Below are 23,333 nucleotides of genomic sequence, written 5' to 3'. Positions count from 1 at the left end.
GGCATCATTGCATTTTTAGAATGTGATCTCCTTCCACAATGCCTGCAATCTTGCCTTGCACACTACCAGCAGAAAGGAAGGTGGAGGAAGATCTGTTTTAAGACTGAGAAAAGCAATGCCCCATTTTTGCAAAGAATGCCCATCCATTATCCAGCACTGTGTAAGACAGTTAAAGGAGAAGACTCATTAGCACATAGATCCAAACAGCCAGATGGTATGGTGGCAAACTGGTACAGATTCCTTAGAGGAGATAAGAGCATTGACCCCCTGCATGCTGCCTGACCCATGTGAAGGAGCCTGTGGAGGAAGTGGAAGTGACCACCCTGAGTGTGAGTGGCTAAGAGTCACAAGGTACAGGACACTTGCCACCCCTCTAGCTATCAAGCAGCTATCAAGGTGCTGTAGACTAGAGGCAGCACCACAGTTGAATTAAGCCAGGTGAGAAGCAACACCTGGGTCCACATACTCATGGCCTAAACTCAAGAATAGGTGACAGATCATCGTTACTCTGAGTCCTCTATTTAGGCTGGCATCAAACATGAAAGAGAGTCACCTTCAGATCAACTTGTCAGTACCATTCTGGCAGTCCAGTTTCAGCAGACCCCATGAAAGAAATACTACACTGGCCAGTAAGTGATTTGTTCACAAGACTTTCTTCTTGCAACTGAGTTTCTTATGGCATCTGGTCAAGTAGTGTTGGAGGTGGGAGGGTTGGAGAATATCTTAAAGGGAAGAAATACGACCTATAACTTGGCACCAGAGGAGAATCTTGTCTTGAAAATTTTGAGATAGGAACTTTTAAGTGATCAGGATCCAAGCATGATGAGATCTAGTACAACAAGGTTCAAGCTTGGGAAATCCTTATCCAAATGACACTGTTGACCAAAGACAGTCCCAAGCCATGTGAGGCCCTTTGAAAAATTAAAGATGATGATCCAAAATGTGGAACTCCCTCAGCAGTCAGACTTATAGAGGGCCCTGCTCATCTGGCTGGCTATGAGAGTGTTACAAAATGTTGATGCCATTTGCTGAGGTAAAGACTTTGGGGGAATCTGAGTAGATAAAATGGTGAGTTCACCTTCTGTATATGCAGCTGCTAAGGGAGCTATTGAAGGAGAAATTAGATATATGAGTTTGGGGCTCAGATGTGGTATTATGTATAATATGTATATAATATTTTTCCTGTCTATCTATCTATCATCTATTTATCTAGTCCGTGAAGAGCCTTGGATGTAAGTGAGGCTAGAAGAGAAATGACAGAGTACTAAACAAAGTCATTGGGATGCCTGGATGTCTCAGTCAGTTAAGTGATCAACTCTTGATTTTGGCTCAGGTCATGATCACAAGGTCATGACTTTGAGCCCCACATCAGGCTCTGTGCTGAATGTGGAGCCTGCTTGGAATTCATTCATTCTCTCTCTCTCTCTCTCTCTCTCTCTCTCTCTCTCTCAAAATAAATAAACTTTAAAGAAAGTCCTTAAAAACCATAAATACTCATTTGGGATTGGTTAAGCCAGCAAAAAATACAGTTATGGGATGACCATGTAAGAAGAAGAAAAAGAGAATAAAATGGAATATTTAGGAAACCAAGAGAAGAATAGCTTATAGAAAGAAGTGAAAATCTGTGTCGAATCCTGCTGGGAGATCAAGTAGGATAAGAACAGAACATGTCTGTCAGTGGCATAGAGTTCTTATAACCTTAACAGGAGCAGAATTTCAATTAGACTAATGGGAGCAAAATCCATTTTGAGGTAGATTTTTAAAATAACTAGATTTAGAGATGATTACATCAAGACAAGTGTAGTTAACTTTTTTGTTTGGTATTGAGAAGTGAAGAGAGAAAGGAAGGTACCAGAAGAGTGATTCATAGCTCAGAGCAACAATGAGACTTCAGGAAGACAGAACATATTCTAAGGCAAAAGAACATTAGAATATTTAAATATTAAGAAAGAAGGGCCAAAAGACAAGAAGAGGTTCAAGATTTGGAATATTTTTCTTGAGAAGGTGAGAGAGTACTGAATCCAGGACAAAAGAGCTACAAGTAACAGAACTGGTTATTGGGAGGGAGGATTCTTCTTTTTCAAAAAGAGAGATAGGGAAAGGAATGAGTGCACATGTAAGAAATTTGGCTGATTTTTTTAAATTGGTGTAGTTTGGTTTTGTGGTTTCTATTGTCACTGTAACGTGTAAGGCAAGGGTAAGAGTGCAGACTGTGAGCAACTCTAAGTTATGAGATACAATCAAGAAACTTCGAAATAGTCACATCAGGAGATGGCTATTGAATTAAGAAATACTAGATTTCAGGGCTGAGCAATGAGATCTGTGGCCATCTCCTAGTGACTAGGAATTAAGGGTTAATCAATCTGCCTTTTTGAGTTGTTTTCTCCACTTGGCTCAGGGACCAAGATGCAAGCACTGAGATGAAGACTCACACCTGTCCAGGGCTGGTTCAGTTTGAGTTTCCAGAGGTTTGGCAAAGGATGAATTGAGGTCAGGACCCATTGTTCTAAAATGATTGGGAAATGAAATATATATAGCAGAATATGAAGGGATAGGGACAAGTAGAGGAGCCAAAGGGATGTTTAAGAGCAATAGTTATTTAAGATAGAAGGATAGGAGCTTGGGATTGAACATGACATAAATGGATTGGAGATTGAAAGATGGAATAATTTCAGCTTGAAATATGACCGAGCTTCAGGAAGCAGTGGTTCAGGTTGATTAGAGGATGGATGAACAAGGAACATGAAACTAGGTCTTAGACAGCTCAACCTCTTCTTGAACATAACACTAACTCTAGAAATTCTGAAATTTAGGGTACCTAGGTGGCTCAGTCGGTTAAGCAGCTGACTTCAGCTCAGGTCATGATCTCACAGCTCAAAAGCTCCTGAGTTCGAGCCCCGTATTTGTCTCTGTGCTGACAGCTCAGAGCCTGGAGCCTGATTCCAATTCTGTGTCTCCCTCTCTCTCTGCCCCTCCCCTGCTCATGTTCTGTCTTTTTCTCTTTCAAAAATAAGTAAACATGAAAAAAAATTTAAAAAAGAAATTCTGAAATTCAATGAAGAATTCATTCATCAGGCGTACCGGTATATTCATCAAAAAACATTTTAAGTACATAATTTTTTCCCAGAAATCACCTAACCTTTTTGAATTACCTATCCGTGTCCTTGCTTCTCTCTATTAAGAACAGTTTGGGATGCAAGGGAGATTACACATTTTATATTCATCATTTGTCTTTTGAGTCTTTCCAAACATAGGATTAATATAATCATGTCTTTCTATCTCTGGCTTTACTCCAGACCTCAGAGAATTAAATTCATTTAATTAATATAATATTTAGTATTCATTGTAGGGCTTCTTTGAAAGTAGAAATAAATGATCCTTCATGGAGAGCTTGATTATGTTTAACCTAGCCTCAAAATATTAAGATGTATCAAATGTGTCACGTACATGAAAAAATACTCTTATAAGATAGATATTTAAATCAAGCTGTTGAAGAAGATAATTCACATTAGTTTTACAATATCTATGATACTTGTTCTAATTTAAAAAAAATTAATTGCACAAGCAGTACATAAATATATTCTCACTATGAATAAAACACTAAAGAGAGTGATGTCAGCAAGTTGTTAGAATGGGAAATCCTAACCCCAGAAAAAAAGAGTTGACAATGATTTAAGTAAAACCTTTATGAGAAAACCAGAATCCAGTTAGGAATTGACAGTGCCCCAGTTAAGCACAAAATTGACATCAGCTATACTGAAATGGAATGTAACAATTTAACTTTTACTGCATCAGCCCCTCCCCTAAGCTAGCACAGCACAGTGACACCTCAACACCTCCCTGCAGCAGAAGGAAAAGAATGGGTCAGCATCCAAAGTCCCTGGCCTTTCAGTGAGATACCTGAAGAGTGGCTTTCTGTCTCATTTCACACCGAGTGCTGAAAGAATTGGAATAGTCTGGAAGCTTGGGGCATTTAGGTGGATAAGCACCCTCGGGTGGCCTGCAACTCTGTGAGGTGTGAAAAAGATCCAGAACTGAGGCCTCTCCTCCTGGAGGGAGGGAGGGAGGGATCTTGTGTGACTCCAATGTCTTGGGCATTTCAGCGGGCAGCCTGAGGTGCTGGTTTCTGCCCTGCCTCACACAGAAAGCTAAAGAAACCAGAATACTCCAGATGACTGGGTTAGCAGGTAGCATGGCTCCGGGATGTAGAAAAAAGTACATAATTGAAGTTTATTTCTGAGAAGGGAAGGAGAAGAGTAAAACACACCCCCAATGTCTGTGGTCTTTCAGTGCACCATCTGAGGAGCTGGTTTCTATCTCATTTCAGAGTGATGACAGAACTGACATCGTCAGTCACCAGAGGGAGCAAGAGATTATGAGCTACTGGAAAGAGCCATACCAAAATAACAAAACAAAACAAGATAAAACAAAAATGGACACCCAGGACAGAAAAAAACTGAGGCCCGGAATCTTTAACCAAGCTCACTGATGAGGTTCTTTCCTGGCTAAAGAGAGTCCATAAAATTGGGAGAGGGTGCTAGTCCTTTAGATGTGCACAGATCATCACAAGGCTAAAAAGAACATGAAGAATTACGCAAATCATAAAATCATGGAAATATAGTCAAAAGAACAAAATAAACCTTTAATAGCTGACCCTAAAGAGATATGTATTTATAAGTTGTCAGACCAATAATTCAAAAAAAAATTATATAAAGCAGATCAGTGAGTTACAAGAGAATACCAATAGATAACTAAATGAAATTAGAAAGACAATACATGAAAAACAAGTGAGAATATTATGAAAGAGATACAATAATAAAGAAGAATCAAATTCTGCACCTGAAGAATAAATAACTTAAGTAAAAAAAAATAACTAAAAGGATTTCAACAACAAACAAGCCAGCAGAAGAAGTAATTAAGTTAAAAACAAGCCACTTGAAATTATTTAGTCATAGGAATACTGAGAAAGAAGAACAAGAAAAAATGAAGAAACCCTATGGGGCTTATAAGACACATCAAGAGAATCAATATAAACATTATGGAAGTACCAGAAAGAAAAGAGAGAGAGAAGGAGGCAGAAAGCTTACAGTATAATGGTTAAAAACTTACTAAAACTGGGAAGACCAGACCATGAAGACCATGAAGCCCAAAGAATTCCAAATATATTGAATTTCAAACGTCTATACCACATCACATTATAACCAAATTGTCAAAATTCAAGGAAAAAGAGAACTTTGAAAGCAACAAGTGAAAAATGACCCATCAAGCACAAGTGATCATCCATTAGACTATCAGCAGATTTCTCAACAGACCCTTTGCAAGTGAGGAAAGAGCAGGATGATATATTTAAAGTGCCTGGGAGGCGGGGTGTGGAAACCATGAAACCTCCAACCAAAAGCACTACCACTGACAAAATTATCCTTCAGAAATAAAGGAGATATAAACACTTGCAAAGGTAAACAAAAGCTGAGGAAGTTCATTACCACTAGACCTACCTTGCAAGAAATGCTAAAGGGAGTTCTTCAAGGTGAAAAGAAAGGATGTGAGACAGAAACACAAAAGCACATGAAAGTATGAAATTCATCAGTGGAAGTAAATATATAGACAAATGCAGAACACTGTGATGGTAGTGGTTAAATTGCTTTTAATTCTAGTATAAAATATTAAAGATAAAGGTATGAAAAATAAGTATAACTAAAAAAATGTTAAAAGATAGACAATTTGAGGGGCGCCTGGGTGGCGCAGTCGGTTAAGCGTCCGACTTCAGCCAGGTCACGATCTCGCGGTCTGTGAGTTCGAGCCCCGCGTCGGGCTCTGGGCTGATGGCTCAGAGCCTGGAGCCTGTTTCCGATTCTGTGTCTCCGTCTCTCTCTGCCCCTCCCCTGTTCATGCTCTGTCTCTCTCTGTCCCAAAAATAAATAAACGTTGAAAAAAAAATTTAAAAAAAAAAGATAGACAATTTGAGTGATTGTAAATTATGGTAACAATAACTTAAAGTGGGGGAAGGGAAGTAAAATGCAGAGATTTTATATGCAATTGAAGTTAAATTGTTATCAGCTTCAAATAGACTTACACATATGATGTTTTATGTAAGCCTCTAGGTAGCCATGAAGAAAATACCTATAGTAGATACATAAGAGAAAAAGAAAGGAATCAAAGCTATAACAATGAAATAATCACAAAATAAGATAGCAAGAAAGGAAAAGATGGGCAAAGAACTAAAAAGAAACATTAAAAATGGCAACAATAAATCCTTACTTATTATCCTTATTTATTAATAGTAACTTTAAGTGCAAATGGATTAAAATCTCCAATTGAAAGTTACAGTAGCTGAATGGCAGTGGGGGTGGGGGAGACAAGATCAATTAAATGCTGTTTACAAAATATTCACTTTAGAATGAAATACACACGTAGGTGGAAAGTGAAGGGATGGAAAAAGATATTTTGTGAAAATAGTAATCAAACGACAGCAGAGGTGGCTATACTCAGATGAACTACACTTTAAGTCAAAAACTACCACACACACACACACACACACACACACACAAACTACCACAAGAGACAAAGAAAGTCACTATATAATGATTAAAGGGGCAATTCTCAAGAAAGATATAACATCAGAACACTCAAATATGTAAAGCCATCATTGACAGACCTGACGGGAGATATAGACAGCAATACAATAATAATAGGAGACTTCAGTACCTTATTAATACCCAATTTCACTAATGGATGGATCATGCAGACAGAAAATCAATAGGAAACAGACTTGAACATTATAGAACAAATGGACCTAATGGACATATACAGAACGTTCCATCCAGCAGCAGCAGAATATACGTTGTTTTCAAGCAGATATGAAACATCCGTTGGAATAGATCACATATTAGGTCACAAAACAAGTTTCAAGAAATTTAAGAACATTGAAATCATACCAAGTATCTTTTCTGACCACAATGGAATGAAAGTAGAAAAATCAATAACAGAAAGAAACTTGAAAATGCATAAATATGTGGACATTAAACAACACACTCTTAAATAGTTGTTGAGTCAAGAATAACTCAAAACGGAAATGTCTCAAGGCAAGTGAAAATGAAAACATAACATACCAAAACTTATGGGATGCAGCAAAATCAGTAGTAACTGGAAAGTTAATAGCAATAAACATCTAAATTAAAAAAAGAATAAAGATCTCCAACAGAAAAAAAAGCCTACCCAGTTTTTTTTTTCTAGAGCTAGGAAAAACAAAACAAAACAAAACAAATTAAGTCCAAATTTATTAAAGGAGAGGTAATAACAAAGATTAGAACAGAAATAAAATAGAAAGTAGAAAAACAGAAAAAAAAAGGAATCAAGTGTTGTTTTTTTTTCAAAAGATGAACAAATTAACAAATCCTCAGCTAGACTAAGCAAAAAGAGAGAAAAAATAAGATAAGTAAAATCATAAATGAAAGAAGGAACATTAAAAGTCATGACACAAGGGGGGAAATCATGAAATTGCTATGAATAATTGCACACCAACAAATTGGATAGCCTAGACAAAATGGATAAAATGAGTAGAAATCAAGAGTCAGATGCTTAACCACCTGAGCCACTCAGGTGCCCCCAGCAATCCAGGATCCCAAAGAGACATATGCTCTTCCATGTTCATTGCAGCAATGTGCACAATAGCCAAGATCTGGAAATAACCAATGACAGATGAATGGACAAAGTAAATGTGGTATATACATACAAATGAATATTAATCACCCTTTAAAAAGAAGAATATTTTGATGCATGTGACAGTATGGATGAGCCTAGAGGCATTATGCTAAATGGAATAAGCCAGACACAGAAGGGCAAATATTGCATGATTCTACTTATATGACGTATATAATATAGTCAAAGTAATGGAAACAGAGTGTAGAATGGTGGTTGCCAGGGACTGGGGAAGAGGAGAAAGGAGAGTTGTTGTTCAACAGGTATAAAGTTTCTGTGATGCAAGTTGAATTAAGTTCTAGAGATCTGCTGTACAACCTAGTGTCTATAACTATCAATACTGTATTGTGTACTTAACAGTTTGTTAAGAGAGTAGATACCATGTTGTATTCTTACCACAATAATAAAGTACACTAATAAATAAGTAAAATAAATTATACAAGATATAGTATATAAATATGAAATGTCATTCTTTAATAACAAAGTTAGTTCTTTGTTTTCCTGAGAAAAGATGATTCATTATCTAGCATTAGTGAAAGGGACTCATTTATCAGAAAATTCACCTCTTGCTAGTTAGCAGAGACATTTAACATATTATGAAAGAGTGTGTAACTTTTTTTCTATTTGCCATGTGTTTTGTTTTGATTTTTCTTTGTGGAGATTATGGGGGGTAGGAAGCAGGAAGCCAGAATCCTAGGTCATGAAGAGCTGTTTAAACTGTGCAGGGTACTTTTATGCACGGTCATCCTTCCCAGGAAAGAACTAAGAGTACATGATCAATAAGAAAGTTTCTAAAAGTGAGAGGAAATGTCTGAAAAGTAGTGGAGCATTAAAGATAAATTGGCTTGTTATACAGTTTTATCTGCTCGCTGATAATATACCTGCTTCAAAACCAAGTTAGCATCGTTCAAGAATATTGCTCACGTGGCCATTTGCTCATTTGTCTTTTGGATTACCTTACCTCTATGTAAACAAAAATTATCAAACAATTTTGGTTGTACCATACCATAAGAGATATTTCCAAGCCTGGAACTAGAAAAAACTTTTAGTCTGTAAAATTAGTATGCTCTACTCTTTTGAAAATATAAATTCAAAGGAGGATTATTATCATTTAGCAGAATGAATGAAATATAAATTTACAGTTCCTGTGAGGGAAATGCTAGTTAGAAATTAATGGAATTTTCCCACAGTTCCCCTGGTATATTCACGTGTTGGTGCACACATACTATGAAAAATTGGGGTAGAGCTTAAGACTGAGAAAAGGGAGAATGGCTTAAAGAGTGTAATAAGTGGTTTGTGCATTGAGCTCTCTCACTTTTCCCTAAATTCTAGATTTAACCCTCCTCCCAGTCTCCAGGCAGGAGGTTTGAGGTTTATCATCTGGAGATCCTGAATGTAACACCTGTGGACTTGAATATACAGGTGCTTCGGCAGAAGGCAAGAGGAGGTGTCTGAATTAAAATAGTGATTCAGTAAGTTTTGCGTATTGAATTTACGGAAACCCCAAGACCTTTCCCTGACATAGTACTGTAACATAAGCTTACCAGTTTACCCTCTCCGTTCCTTCCAGTCATGCTGCCCCATTGTACATATACAATGAGATAATGGCAGAAACTTCTGGTAACATACTTAAGGAACCTAGAGAAAAAAAAAATCTTCCAGAGACTGGCATTTAGGACACCACCACTGATTAAACAGCTTGTGAACCAAATGATTACCCCAAAAGTAGCTTGTCAGACAACAAGCTGCCTCCACAATCATAGAGTAATGACCATCCCTCAATGTCTCATTCTTAGCTGTGAATAATGAATAGATAAACTTCACCAGTACATTGAAGAAAGACATCAAGATAACAGATGTAGATTACATCAGGCAGAAAAGGAAATAAGAAAGAGGGGTTGGAGGTAATTTAGAAATTAGAAGAAAACAAAATCCTTATTAATGTCCCCAAATAAGAAACACTGAACTTCCACAAAACAAGAACATGATATGATGAAAAAAGTTAGAGGATAACAAAGGTTTCTTGGAAATTAAAAAATATATAGATAAAATAAGTATAAAGATTGGAAGATAAGGTCAAGGAAATCCTAATGAAAATTTTTAAAGCATTAAAAATAGAAGACAGAAGAGAAAATAGAAAATATTAGAGAAGATGGGGAAAACACAAATTATACAAGTGGTAAATTCTGGTTTGAATTGTCTGATTCAAAGTTGCCACAAAATTTCCAACGATACCAATGAGGGAAGACTCTCAGTTATAAGGCCAAACATTTTCAACTTTCAAAATGCTGTAGATTTGAAGGGTGCCTGGGTGGCTCACTCATTAAGCATCCGACTTTAGCTCAGGTCATGATGTCACAGTTCATGGGTTCAAGTCCCATGTTGGGCTCTGTGCTTCAGATTCGGTGTCTCCCTCTCTCTCTGCCCCTCCCCTGCTCTCTCTCTCTCTCTCTCTCTCTCTCTCTCAAAAGTGAACAAACATTAAAAAAAATAAATAATACAGCAAAATAGTTTGGATTTGAAAAACATAAAATGATCCTGAAAGTCCGTGGAGGAGATAAGAGAATAGTAAAGCAGATCACATACAAAGAGGCAGGAATTAAATGGCATCACATTTTTAACAACAAATGCTTTAAAACATGCAATGTTCTAAAGATTTTGAAGAAACAGTATTAAGTATAATTCTGCATTCAAGTAATTAATCCAAGTTCAGGCAGAATCCAAATATTTTCAGAAATTTCATGGGCTATTTCTATCTCCTTTTAACCCATTCTGATGAAGCTGCTGATGGATGTGCTGCCATAAAACAAAAGGAGGTAAATAGCCCAGGTTGAAACAGGGTGACACAGAACTCCAGGAACTATAACCCAAGAGACAAAAAGAAAACATAATTATAGACATAAGATTATGTTATCTGTTATAATATTATATTATTATATATCTGTTATAATATTATGCCATATAATTATGTTATATTATTAGCATCTATAAAACACTAGTTATGCTTATGAAATATTAGCTAGTACAATTTGAAAAATAAAGATATAGGTCCATGGAAAAATGTGAGAAGAAACTGCTTAAAATTTTTTTTTCCCTAGACAACAGAATTGGATTGGGAAAGATACAGAGAAGTTCCTCTTCATTGTTAAATGTTTAATACATAAGTATTAATATGCAAATATTTTGATAAAATGAAAATGCAAATGCCTATCATATTCAAGTAAAATAACTAAGAATTAAAATTAAGGAACTAGATAAAAATAAATGTAAAAGTTCAAAAAGAAGCTGATAAAAGTAAGAATTATTAATTAGGAAAAGATAGAAAACAGAACAAAGTTCAGATTTCATTATTGAAACCAAAGCTATTTTCTCTGAAAACATCAATAAACTAAACCCTTGTTTGGCAAATTTTAATCAAGAAAAAGGTATGATACAAATATAAAACTATTGAAATGGGAGCAGGGATTAAACAATGTAATGAAGAAAAAAAGAACAAATTACAATAACATGAAATAAAATTCTTTGTCAAAACATTTGAAAATATAGATGAAACGGATGAATTTTAATACGTTAAACCGCATCAAAATTACCTCGAGGTTATATCTGAGTATTTCAATGATTACAAAAGAAATTTAAACAGTGATCCAACCTAAAGGAGCACCCCAAGGGAGTTTACTTGGAAAATTCTCTCAGCTCTTCAAAATTTGTTTACAACAGGGACACAGGTTTTCGGGGCATTTCTTTCATTTCACTTTTATCTTTCTTTTCCCCTCTCTTTTGGTTCTCCCTGCTCCTTTGCTCACCTTCCACTGGATCATACCTCCCGATTGTTAAAATCTGCTGAATTGTTGCCATATATAAGACAGACAGATAATGAGAGAAAATAGGTCTTGTTTATTCATTTATCCGTTTATTCATTTATTCAGTAAGTATTTCTCTTTTCGTGATTGGAGTGTGTGTGTGTGTGTGTGTGTGTGTGCACTGCACAGGGCTTTGAAAAGGAGAAGAACCAGATCTAATGATTTCTGTCCACCTACCTCAAGCTTCATTCTGAAAGGTGAATTATGTCCTAAGTGGCATTAGCCTTGGGCAGCTTAGTAGGTAGACAGTAGCTACCTGGGGGGTAAGAAAGCCTGTAGAGGGCAGAGCTCCATGGCCATTTGCTCCCGGTAGTCCAGGCAGAAAACGAGATTATTAATATGAGATAAAATTATGTTAAAGATAATAAGAGATTAGTTCATGCTTTCAGATTACACTATGTTCAAAGCTAAAAGAAATGGCTTCAGCTTCTTTTATTCAGGCCATGTTAAATAAAAACGCTTTGTTGCAGTTTGATGATACTGTCCCCAGAACTTCAAAGATCATTTCCTTGGGAAGAAGTGGAGTTTATTTTCAACATGTGTAAAAGGACGGTGTGATATCCTTGTTGTTTTTAACATAATGAAAAAAAACCCCTTTACATTTTTCAGTGTGGGAAAACACATGCCAGATTCTCAGCAACTTGTTTGTGAAAAGCTTACACCTACATTCTTTTAGCACTTCTCCCTTATTTTTGGTCATTACATTTGCAGATATGAGTCAGAAGTCTATATCATCTGGGGAAGAGGAAAATAGGAATGATTCTTTTATGTGTGGGTGTGACTTTCCAAATTGTGCACAAATGACCCAAGCAGGAGGAAGAAGTGCTAAAAATAAGAAACAGTAACAATAATTGAAAAGCAGCAAACCTTAAACTGTTATGATCTGCATTTTCACACTACAAAAAGCTAAATAGGTAATATGTTATAAATATGCTGCAGCTGAAAATGTATCAAATAGCCTGATATCACTTTAATGGTGTGTTCTCATAGGCATCTGAGTTGTTCTCTCTTTTCCAAATGGGCTACCTTCATGTTGTGTCACTACAATACCTATAGGACCTTCTCCACAGTATCTTGTAATAAATGCTAAAGTGAGCTCCTGGGACTATACTTGTCACAGAGTTGTAGTATTTGTTGCTGCTGTTTGCTTTTTCTGTTTAAAATATCTCATAGAAATAACTTTTAACATTCTAGTGTCTTTTCCATGCTAGTTATTATGTACCTGTGGTGATTAACAAGATAATCCATGCTAATTCATTGCTGACCTGCATTTTCCTGCTCTAGCGTACATCCAAAATAGAAATAAACATTAGACACTCTGACATGAGCACTACATTCAGATCATTTAAAATACAGAATTAAAATTTTCAATTTCAGGGGTGCTTGGGTGGCTCAGTCGGTTGGGCATTGGACTTTGGCTGAGGTTATGATCTCGTGGCTCGTGAGTTTGAGCCCTACATGGAATTCTCCTCTGTCAGCACAGAGCCTACTTCTGGTCCTGTCTCCCTTTCTCTCTGCCCCTCCCCCACTCTCTCTCTCTCTCTCTCAAAAATAAACATTTTTTTTTTCAATTTCATCTAATGGAATCTAACTTTGACAAAAATTATAAGGATTTTTGTTACACTGAATTAAATACTGATTTTATTTAGAAAAATAATACTGCCTTCTCTCCCACTTTCATTCTGATATGTAATTTGAGGAACATATGAAAGCTCAAGATTTTACATAACTTATAGATACTCATGGATATGTGTCCCATATGAATACATGGATGCCATCCATATTATGGGTATGGAAAAAATGTTCAGAATGACCTTATGAAAGGATAAGGTTAGCACGCAAAATAAGAATTGTCTAGATAATGTGTGAATGGACAAGGTCTCAACCACAGTGTCCCTCTTCTTTCCCCTGAGTGTGTTTGTGATAGATGACATTACTTTAACATTTTAGCGTGTAAGAACCTTAGGTATTTTTTTTAGTAAATGTTTCTATATACCTGTAAATAATATTTGAGAATGTGTTTCAGGATTTTTTATTTCTTTTTTCTATCACTGGCTTCTCTCTGACTTTGGACAAAATATTTTATTTAGTTACTGTCATGGTTACTTATGGGTTATTAACTAAGGTTAATCTGAACATTTCAGGATGATGGTAAGGATTTAACACTATATTTAATATTATTAAAATCCGACTTGTGCTTGGCATGGATGTGATGATTGATGTGCATCAGAATTCAGTCTAAATCACAGGTAAAATGAAATAGCTCCCAGGTGTTTGATTTGTTCCTTCTGACCATCTTAGTGATTGATGCAGATAACTACATGATCACTGGCACCTGAAATAAGTATTGATCTTCAAGATGTCTGAAAGGAACAGATGAGTTATCACAAGTCTCTTGACAGTTTGGACTAAAAAAAAAAGACTTTGACAAGTTTGAAGGCATTGATATTTATCTCTGGATCAACTCTACCTCTAAATATTATAAAATGGCAATTGCCTTCCTCCCTTCTAAATACCTGAATTTATGACAGACTATGGTAGACTAAATAAAAGAAATCAGAAATAAATACTATTCTAATGCAATAAATAAAAACTTCCTTTTGAAACTTAAAAATAGGTGGGAGAAAATAAGCACCATGATAGGGGAAAAAGTGACACTGGAAATAGAGACAAAGGATGTAAGTGCAAGCCCTCTGTTGTGAATTTGTTAAATTAACATTTATTAAATGGAACACAGGTTGCCAGATGGTGAACCATCGTTCAACAACAGATTGCAGGAGGAATTGAAATAGAGGAGTTTATTATTCACAGGCTCACTAGAGGCCACAAGGTAGGACCAAGGCAGAGTGCAGACAGAGAGGTTGCCAGTCCAATGGTGATAGCCAGTCCCAACAAGAGGAATCAAAATGGCTCTTTTGGCACATAAGCAGGCATCTCTTGCAGAGGGGTGCTGGGAGGGTGAAGGTTGGACTGGAATATTAAAGATGATGTTGCAATAATAGAGGTCATCTACATGAAGATGTTGTAGACGCAGCTGGATCAAGTGGACCCTCTCCTGGTCCTTTGAATCAGATCCACAATAGAATACGAATGAGACATTATTCATCATTAAGGGGGAATGAGTTTACAGGGCGAGGACAGGTATAGCTGTTAGACTCTAAGAAGTACACCATGGGAAGTTAACTTTTTTAATACTCACCCACAGGGTGCCCCGTTTGGGTTCTAGACTGAAGGTTTGGTCTAGCCTAAATCAGGTTCGTAGTCCTTTGGAGGGAATTGGTACAAAGGGCTGATCACTAGAAAGAGCTGAGAGATACCTTGTGACATGAGGCTGTAGGTCTGGCCCTGCATTTGTGACAGATAAAACATCATTTTACTTGAAAGGCCTGGGATGCTACCTCATAAGTTTGTATGAATGCATTTGTCATGTTGGATCTGGTCCACTTGGTGATATGGGGTAGAGTCGTGGTGTGCAATAGGGAGGAGCTTGCAGATTAGATATGAAGAGGAAAGGAGATAGCATTTCAGATATGGAGGATGTGATGGTGGTTGGGAGTAAGTAACAAAGGAAGTAGGGTCCATCATAGATTTGTCAGGTGGAGAGCATTAACTGTAATCTGGTACATTGAACAGCAAACAGCACTGAGAGGTCCTTGATGGCGAGGCCTAGGCAGGCCAACCAGCGGTGTTGTGAGGAAGTTCCTCATCATGTCAGTGTGGGTTAGAGTACGCTGTATGGCTTGCCATAAAGGTGAAATGATATTCAGTGCTGCCAAATAGTCGGCAGGAAACGTACAGTCTTGCAAGCTTTTTTGTAGATGCAAGTTTCATGAGGCAAGCAGTTTGCTATTTCAGAAAAATAGTGTTGTACAGGGTCCCTAGAATCAATACACTGGAGGCACTTTTCCAGCTCAGCCTGAAGTCTGCAGGTTGCCACAGTCACTGACTTCCTGGTGCAGAGGTGATCTGGGAGGGGGACAGTCCTCATATCCAGTGAGATCAGAGTGCATTTTCTCCTTTTATGGAGCCAGTCGTCACTTTAAAAACCTGGTCTCAATCTCTTGTCCACCTACCAATCCAGTCTGAGATAAATTAATGTTGATCTCTGTGTACAGCAGCCTCCATTAACCAAGCCCATAGCATTCACCCAGGGAGAAACTGCCCCAAAGATCAAATTCAAAGTGAAGGTGAAGTTGCTCTTAAAATTAACTACGTTTAATTCAAATCTTTACATTGTGTCATCCCTCTTTCTATTCAGCAACCCTGCCTTATTTTCAAGTGCACGTTTTGGAAATGAAACATTTTCTAGGTAATCAAAATTATTACAATGATTTCACAGTTATTGAACCTTTCAGTTTTTTGTTAAAGAAGGAAACCCTGTACTTTGCATACCTCTGGATATTATTTCCATTAAATTGCTATAAAAGCAAAGATAACCTTTTACATGTTATTACATTTATATTTGTATGATAGTTGCAGTCATCCTTTAAAGGACTTTTTTTCATTTATATCTATCGATTCCTATGTATCATTAATATAATAATTTATTTTTCAAATGCTTTCAAATATCATAACATGGCATGCTTATCACTAAAAAAATATTTAGAACTTTTTTCTTTTTTTAATTTTTTAAATGTTTTTCTTAATTTTATTTTTGAGAGAGAGAGACAGAGTGTGAGGGGAGGAGGGGCAGAGAGAGAGGAAGACAAAGAATTCAAAGCAAGCTCCAGGCTCTGAGCTGTCAGCACAGAGGCTGACACAGGGCTCTAACTCACAGACTGTGAGATCATGACCTGAGTTAGTCAGATGCTTAACCAACAGAGCCACCCAGGCGCCCCAGAACTTTTTTTTTCTTTTTGAGATGTAGTTGACATACAATGTTATGTTAGTTTCAGGTGTACAACATAGTGATTCCACAATTCCATACATTACTCAGTGCTCATCACAGAAAGTGTAGCCCCCTGTCACCCTATAGCATTATTACAATATTACTGGCTGTATTCCCTATGGTGTACTTTCCATCTAATATCAATTTTTTGAGATAAACATATACCCAAACTGGATTCCTAAACACTCAGTTCAATAACAGAACTTCACTGGTAGAAAAGTAAATATTGGGAACTAAGCAATAAAAAATCTCTTAATTTTCAGTGTAAAATACACTACTTATTTAAACGTCCTTACGTAAGCTCTACAGTAAGTTTTAAAGAACTGGCCAAGAGAAAGACTCTTCAGAAGAAATAAATAAAAAATTTCACACATGACTGTAAAACTAATTGGGAGGACAAATAGGAAGTGAACATAGATATAACTTCTTAATAGATTTATATGTAGGGACTTTACAAATGGAAATTTTCCATGTATTTCCTCTTGTTTTCGACCCATGAAGGGAACTCTATCCTAAGAATACAAAAGTTTTAAAAAAAGGAATTACACTGGGGGACTCTCCATCAGCATAAATGACATGACTAGTTATGAATAGCAAAATATACTTCATTTATCTGGAGACATCAGTGAATAAGTTAGTGAAGGCAAATTAATTTTCACGTAACTCAGCTTTGTTTTTTTAGAGACTTTCTTAATGTTAACCCCTTTGGGCAGTATCATTTTATTTTTTTTTTTATTTTTTTTTTTTTAATTTTTTTTTTCAACGTTTATTTATTTTTGGGACAGAGAGAGACAGAGCATGAACGGGGGAGGGGCAGAGAGAGAGGGAGACACAGAATCGGAAACAGGCTCCAGGCTCTGAGCCATCAGCCCAGAGCCCGACGCGGGGCTCGAACTCACGGAGCGCGCGAGATCGCGACCTGGCTGAAGTCGGACGCCCAGCCGACTGCGCCACCCAGGCGCCCCTGGGCAGTGTCATTTTAAAGTGTATTACATCTTCCCTTCCTTTTCAAAAAACGTTTATGCAAGTAACCATCTTGAAGACTCATCATCAATATGATAATAATTACCATGAATATTATAATCAACATGTTGATAAATGGTATTTTAATTTCTGTTATTATAGTAGTAACCCATGGTATGACTGGTACATATAAAATGCAAAAATTAATTAATACACTTTTTTTCAGTTGCTGAATACTAATGAAAATGCAGATAAGAAAAGCAATATAATGTTGCAGTTTTTAAAAAGAAGAAATTTGAAAGTGAATAAACTGTCTAACATAGTCATTACGAAGACTACATTTAGCTTGAAATTATTTTAAGAGTAGGAATGGAAAGGCAACTCCAAAAATTATTTCTAGACAGGAAATGATATATTTTAAGATATGAGAAAGGAGTTTAAGTTGCGTTTTTATAGACAAATAGAACTGAAAAGACCCCTTAATTATCTAATTACATTCCCTCATTCTACAAATAAGCTCTCTATAACCATGCAGGTTATGTACATTTTAGGTAGTTTATGCAGCTAGCTGGTTACCTCTTGCAGGGCTCTTTTCTTAGCAGAAATGAAATTGGAATTCATGTTTTCAAAAACATTTGAATCATTTGATAGCATCATGTCACTCATTTTCTGATGCCGAGGTGTTTGTATTGATCAATGTAGTTTTCCATTCAGTTTTCTTTTATGACCAAAGTAATTTGAAGCAGCTAATCAAAGTTAGATACCGTAGTTTGGGATGAGACAAAAATAATACAGGCCACAACTGAGGAATGAATTTTGTTGTTAATTCTCTGAAGGTTTTTTTTTTCACAATGCATGAAAGCATTTTATCTATGGAGACTGAAAACTATGTGAGTTAAAATTACCTTATAATGACAAAATGGGAATTAATAAACTTTATTTTACTCAGCTGTAATAGAGGTTGCATATTTTTAGTTGTGTTTTGTGTGTTTTTCTGTTTTGGTCTTTTACATTTGCTTAAATTAATAAATAATACAGGACATGTATTTGTAATTATTATTTAACCCCAGTAGGTATGTGAAAGCATATGTATCACTTACATATATTTAATGTATTATATTGGAAATTCATATTTTTGTCATAAAAACTGTTCTAATTTTATCTGAATGAAAAAATTGGCTATGAGGATATAGAGGGAAACTGAGAAAAAGAGAGAGAGTGTGTGTACATGCATGTGTATGTATGCGCATGTGTGTGCATGTGCAGAGAGAGAGATTGATATAGTCAGGGGACAGTGAGAGTCTCAGAGAGTCAGAGTCAAAAGTAGTTTTTCTTATACCAAGGTGATGTGCTTCTTAACAACCTGTTATTTATAAGTACCATGTCTTTTATCCCGTATACAAATTATTGTAAAAATATCATCTTCAGAAGTTAGACTATCATCTAATTTAACTTGGAGGATGAGCCCTTTTAGCAGCACATGATAAAAGCTTATTTAATTCATATGTTAGCCCCAAACCAAGTGGACATGACAATAAATACGATGTCATAAAACCGTGCATAATTGTGAATAATCTTGAAAAGAGCTTTAAATAATATAAGTAACCATACCTTAGGTGTTTTCCCCCATTTTATTTTTTTAAGCCATGGATGATATAAATAGCAATCAGTTAAGAACAGTAATTTAGAAAATCATCTGTGGCTATTGATTAAATTCAAAAGAACGTCAATTTTCAGTCTAGACGTTTGTTCTGAGTACAGTCAAGGTTTGATTTTAAAATGTTTTATCCATATCATGAGATTAGTGATAGTACTATTGAATGGATACATTTTGAACAAATTATATATTGAATCTTATTTATTTTGCATGTCTATACATAAACAGATGGGGGAAAACTGTGCAATAGCTAGAATCTTGACCTTGAAAAATAATCAAGTTATTTAAGTGGATTCCAGAGATTTTTGGAAAATAAATTTGAAGGTAGTTTATAAAACAAGTGTACTACTATATGGCTTAGAAAATGGAGAAGTGCTTGTTAGAAACACGGCTGAAATGTGTTGCCTAAATCGTTACTTTGTAGCTTATAAGGATTATCTCCGGATGCCTTGAAGTGTATTGAAAATAGAAAGCAAATTTTAAAATAATTGTTATTCTTGGGGCACCTGGCTGGCTCACTCAGTAAAGCCTGTGACTCTTGATCTCAAAGTTGTAAGTTCAAGTCCCACATTGGGTGTAGAGACCACTTAAAAAAAACTTAAAATAATTCCCATTTTTTTAATGTTTATTTATTTTTGAGAGAGAGACAGAACATGAGCAGGGGATGGGCAGAGAGGTAGACACAGAACGTGAAGTAGGCTCCAGGCTCTGAGCTGTCAGCACAGGCAGAAGTGTCGACGCAAGACTCAAACTCACAAACCCCAAGATCATGACCTGAGCTGAAGTCTGATGCTTAACTGACTGAGCCACCCAGGTGCCTCTAGTTCTCATTTTTTTTTGGTGCATTTTCAAAAAAGAAAATATATTCACACATATACTTTTAAATGTAAAATATATTACCAACACTTGGATATATGTTAAAGAGGCAAATAACTGTATATGTGTGAATATTTTCTAGTTGGAATTTTCATATTCTGTAACTTCTGATAGGCATGGTGTCCATATAGAGAGTAGATGTGAATCAGAGTTCCTAATTAACTAGGTCATTAGATGCTCAGGATGCTGCAATCCAACCACAAGTCCCTATCTGCTGAATAGGCATTTCCTACCATAGTGTGTTCATGTAGAACTCCATAGGATAAAGGCAGCATGGCGTGGTAGGATGCTTGATGTGATCAGAAACACAGAGCCGACTTATTTTCTATGTGCTTTCTAATAATGACTGCACCAATGTATTGGTGTTTCAATGGACAAGGGTTTGCTGTGTGTCTTGGTGCATTGACACTTACTGGTAGAAGTTGTTATGTTGTTTAAGAAGACGACTTAGACTAGGTGTTCTCTAGATAGAACAGTTTCTCAAAAGTGAACATATGAGCTCTTACTATTGCTAATAGGGTATTGATGTGTATTGCAGCCCAGTGAATTCTTATGAAATCCTAAAAGCAGAACAAAGCAGAATGTAAACAAAAACTTATTGGTGGAATCTGGTGATTTGGTAATTATCTGAAAGGAAACTCCGCACTCTCTAAATTCTATGAATATATGTGTTAGTTATATTTATGTAATATCTCTTGAGCAATTACAACATGCTGGGCACTGCTTTATCCACTGGTAATGTAACGGTGAGCAAACTTTCAGAAAGCCCAGAATCTCTAATAATCAATCCCCTGCAAAGGCTACCCATCATATTTTGAATGAAATTCAATGATTCCATAGCATACCTTACAAAATCCACATCATGTGATCCTTCTCCATCTCTCTGTCTCATTTCCATCTCCTTCCTTCTGCTACCTTTCTCCTCTCCAGCTTCTTCCAATATAGTACAACTTCAAGAATTTCCATTTTCTGTTGACAAAATAGTCTACAATTGTTATTTGTCTCATGTTCTTGCCTTATTTCAATTTTCTTTTTAGTGCTACTTCCTACCAAAAGACTCTTTTGTCATCTCTATCACAATACTTTATTTTCGTCAGTGCACTCAATTACACCTAACATTTTATGTATTTGTGAATAGATGATAGGTAGATAGATAGATAGATAAAGACAAACTTTCTTACTTCCTCCACTAATATGAAATCTTTATGACATAGAGACAGTGTCGATTTTGTTCACACTCTATTCCCAGCATTAAGAACAGTGCATGATAGGGGCGCCTAGGTGGCTCAGTCGGTTGAGCATCTGACCTCAGCTCAGGTCATGATCTCGTGGTCCGTGAGTTCAAGCCCCGCATCAGGGTCTGTGCTGACAGCTCAGAGCCTGTGGCCTGCTTTAGATACTGTGTTTCCCTCTCTCTCTGGCCCTCCGCCATTCGTGCTCTGTCTCTCTCTCTCAAAAACTAAATAAACATAAAAAATTTGAAAAGAACAGTGCATGATAAATAAAATGTTCTCAGTTAAAATGCTATTGAAATGAATTTACACATATTTAATTTCAACATAATTTGTATTGAATATCCAGTGTTATGAGATGATCTAATACGTGAACTTAACCCAGCTTGAGTGGCAAAGTAAAGTGACATGTAATTGAAAGAACTACAAATGATGTGTAATTAATGAGAGGATATGTTGGGCAAAAAGATGGAGCCACAGGTCTGTAGCTATGAGAAATGGAAAACGACTAGGGAATATTAAGAAGGGGTTTTGATGAGACTGGATAAGTGGTATACTGGTAAGAGTTTATAAATGGCTTTCTGTGTAAAAAGGTCTGATACATAGTATTTGCTAATTTATGAGGCATAAATCCTTCAACCAGGATTTCAAGCTACCAGTGTGACATCACTGAATGCAGGGTTGGGTAAGTACATTAGTAGGATATCATTATATATTTCTAGCATACAATAAGTAGAGAAGGAAGTCAGTACTTTTATATATATAATTTTTAATCTTTCTGTGACTCAATTAAATGGCAAGAGCCAGGGGCACCTGGGTAGCTCAGTTGTTAAGCATCTGACTTCAGGTCAGGTCGTGATCTTGTGGTTCATGAGTTTGAGCCCCGCATCGTGCTCTCTGCTGACAGCTCAGAGCTTGGAGCCTGCTTCAAATTCTGTGTCTCCCTCTCTCTGCCCCTCCCCCACTCAGTGCTCTCTCTCTCTCTCTCTCTCTCTCTCTCTCTCTCAAAAATATATAAACATTAAAATTTTTTTTTTAAACAGAAAGAGCCGCCTGGAATATCTGTAATCACTTTACCCGTCACATGTGAGATCTGCATGGAATGAATAACCAAAACCTACACCTATCTAAACAGTGTTAGAAGAAGTATTTCTCAAAGATGGGCAATCAAAATTACTTAAGTGCATTTGAACCTTGATTTGCCATCTCCTCCATATGTAATTATATGAAAATCACTGTCTCAGAAGAAAATCCTTTAGGAAAACAAAGAATATACTCATATAGCTAAGAATTGGCCAATTGAAATACAAAAGAAAGAAAAAAAATCAAGACTCCACAGAATGCATTGCCACTAGTAATTATTAAATACCTTATTTCTAGAAAAGCTTCTAGACTAATTATTATATCCATTTTTTAGTTTTTCAAAATCATTTCTTTTTTAAGGATGGAGTTTGAATTATACAAGAAAAAGATTAGCACATTCACACTGTAAAATATCAAATAATACAAAATATATAATGTAAATATAAAAGCCCTGTGTTATTATCTCAATGGCTTCAATTCTACCTCCCTTCTTCAAGATAAACAAAAGCTATAATTTCTGTGAGTCCCCTTCTTGACCTTATTTGGTCTATTTATATGTCTTTGTGTGCCTATATATAAAGCACTTTTTCCATTTCACATACAAATTCAGGAATCAACTTATTCTGTTTAATTGTTACATTATATTACATCCTGCAAACATAGCTTCTCAAAGAATGTCCAGATGGCTGTCATTAGAGCTCCCTACAGCTTTTTTATCTATTGCCTTAGAATTTGGCATTTCCCAGGATTCATTCACTTTTTATAACAATCTCATCTAAATATACATTGGCTTCCTCCAACAGTTTGAAACAATCTGCTTTTTCAGGATTTCTCTTCTTTTCACAATATTTGGTCTTCTAATGACCTTCATTAATTAGGGCTCTTTGATTACCAGCAGCAGAAGCTGATTCTAATTAAGTAAAAGGCATTTATTGAAAGATAGTGAGCCTTCACAGAATAGACATGAGACTGGGAAAATAGGCTTGGAAGCAGACAAGTGCAAAGCGAGTGCAAACAATGTGACCACTGCCTTTGGGATGAATAGTCCTGAAATGATTCCTTTGTCCTGAAGATGT

The sequence above is a fragment of the Prionailurus viverrinus genome, chromosome B1 (assembly GCF_022837055.1).
Source record: "Prionailurus viverrinus isolate Anna chromosome B1, UM_Priviv_1.0, whole genome shotgun sequence".
In the NCBI taxonomy this organism is placed as follows: domain Eukaryota; kingdom Metazoa; phylum Chordata; class Mammalia; order Carnivora; family Felidae; genus Prionailurus; species Prionailurus viverrinus.
This window is presented reverse-complemented; position numbering follows the sequence as displayed.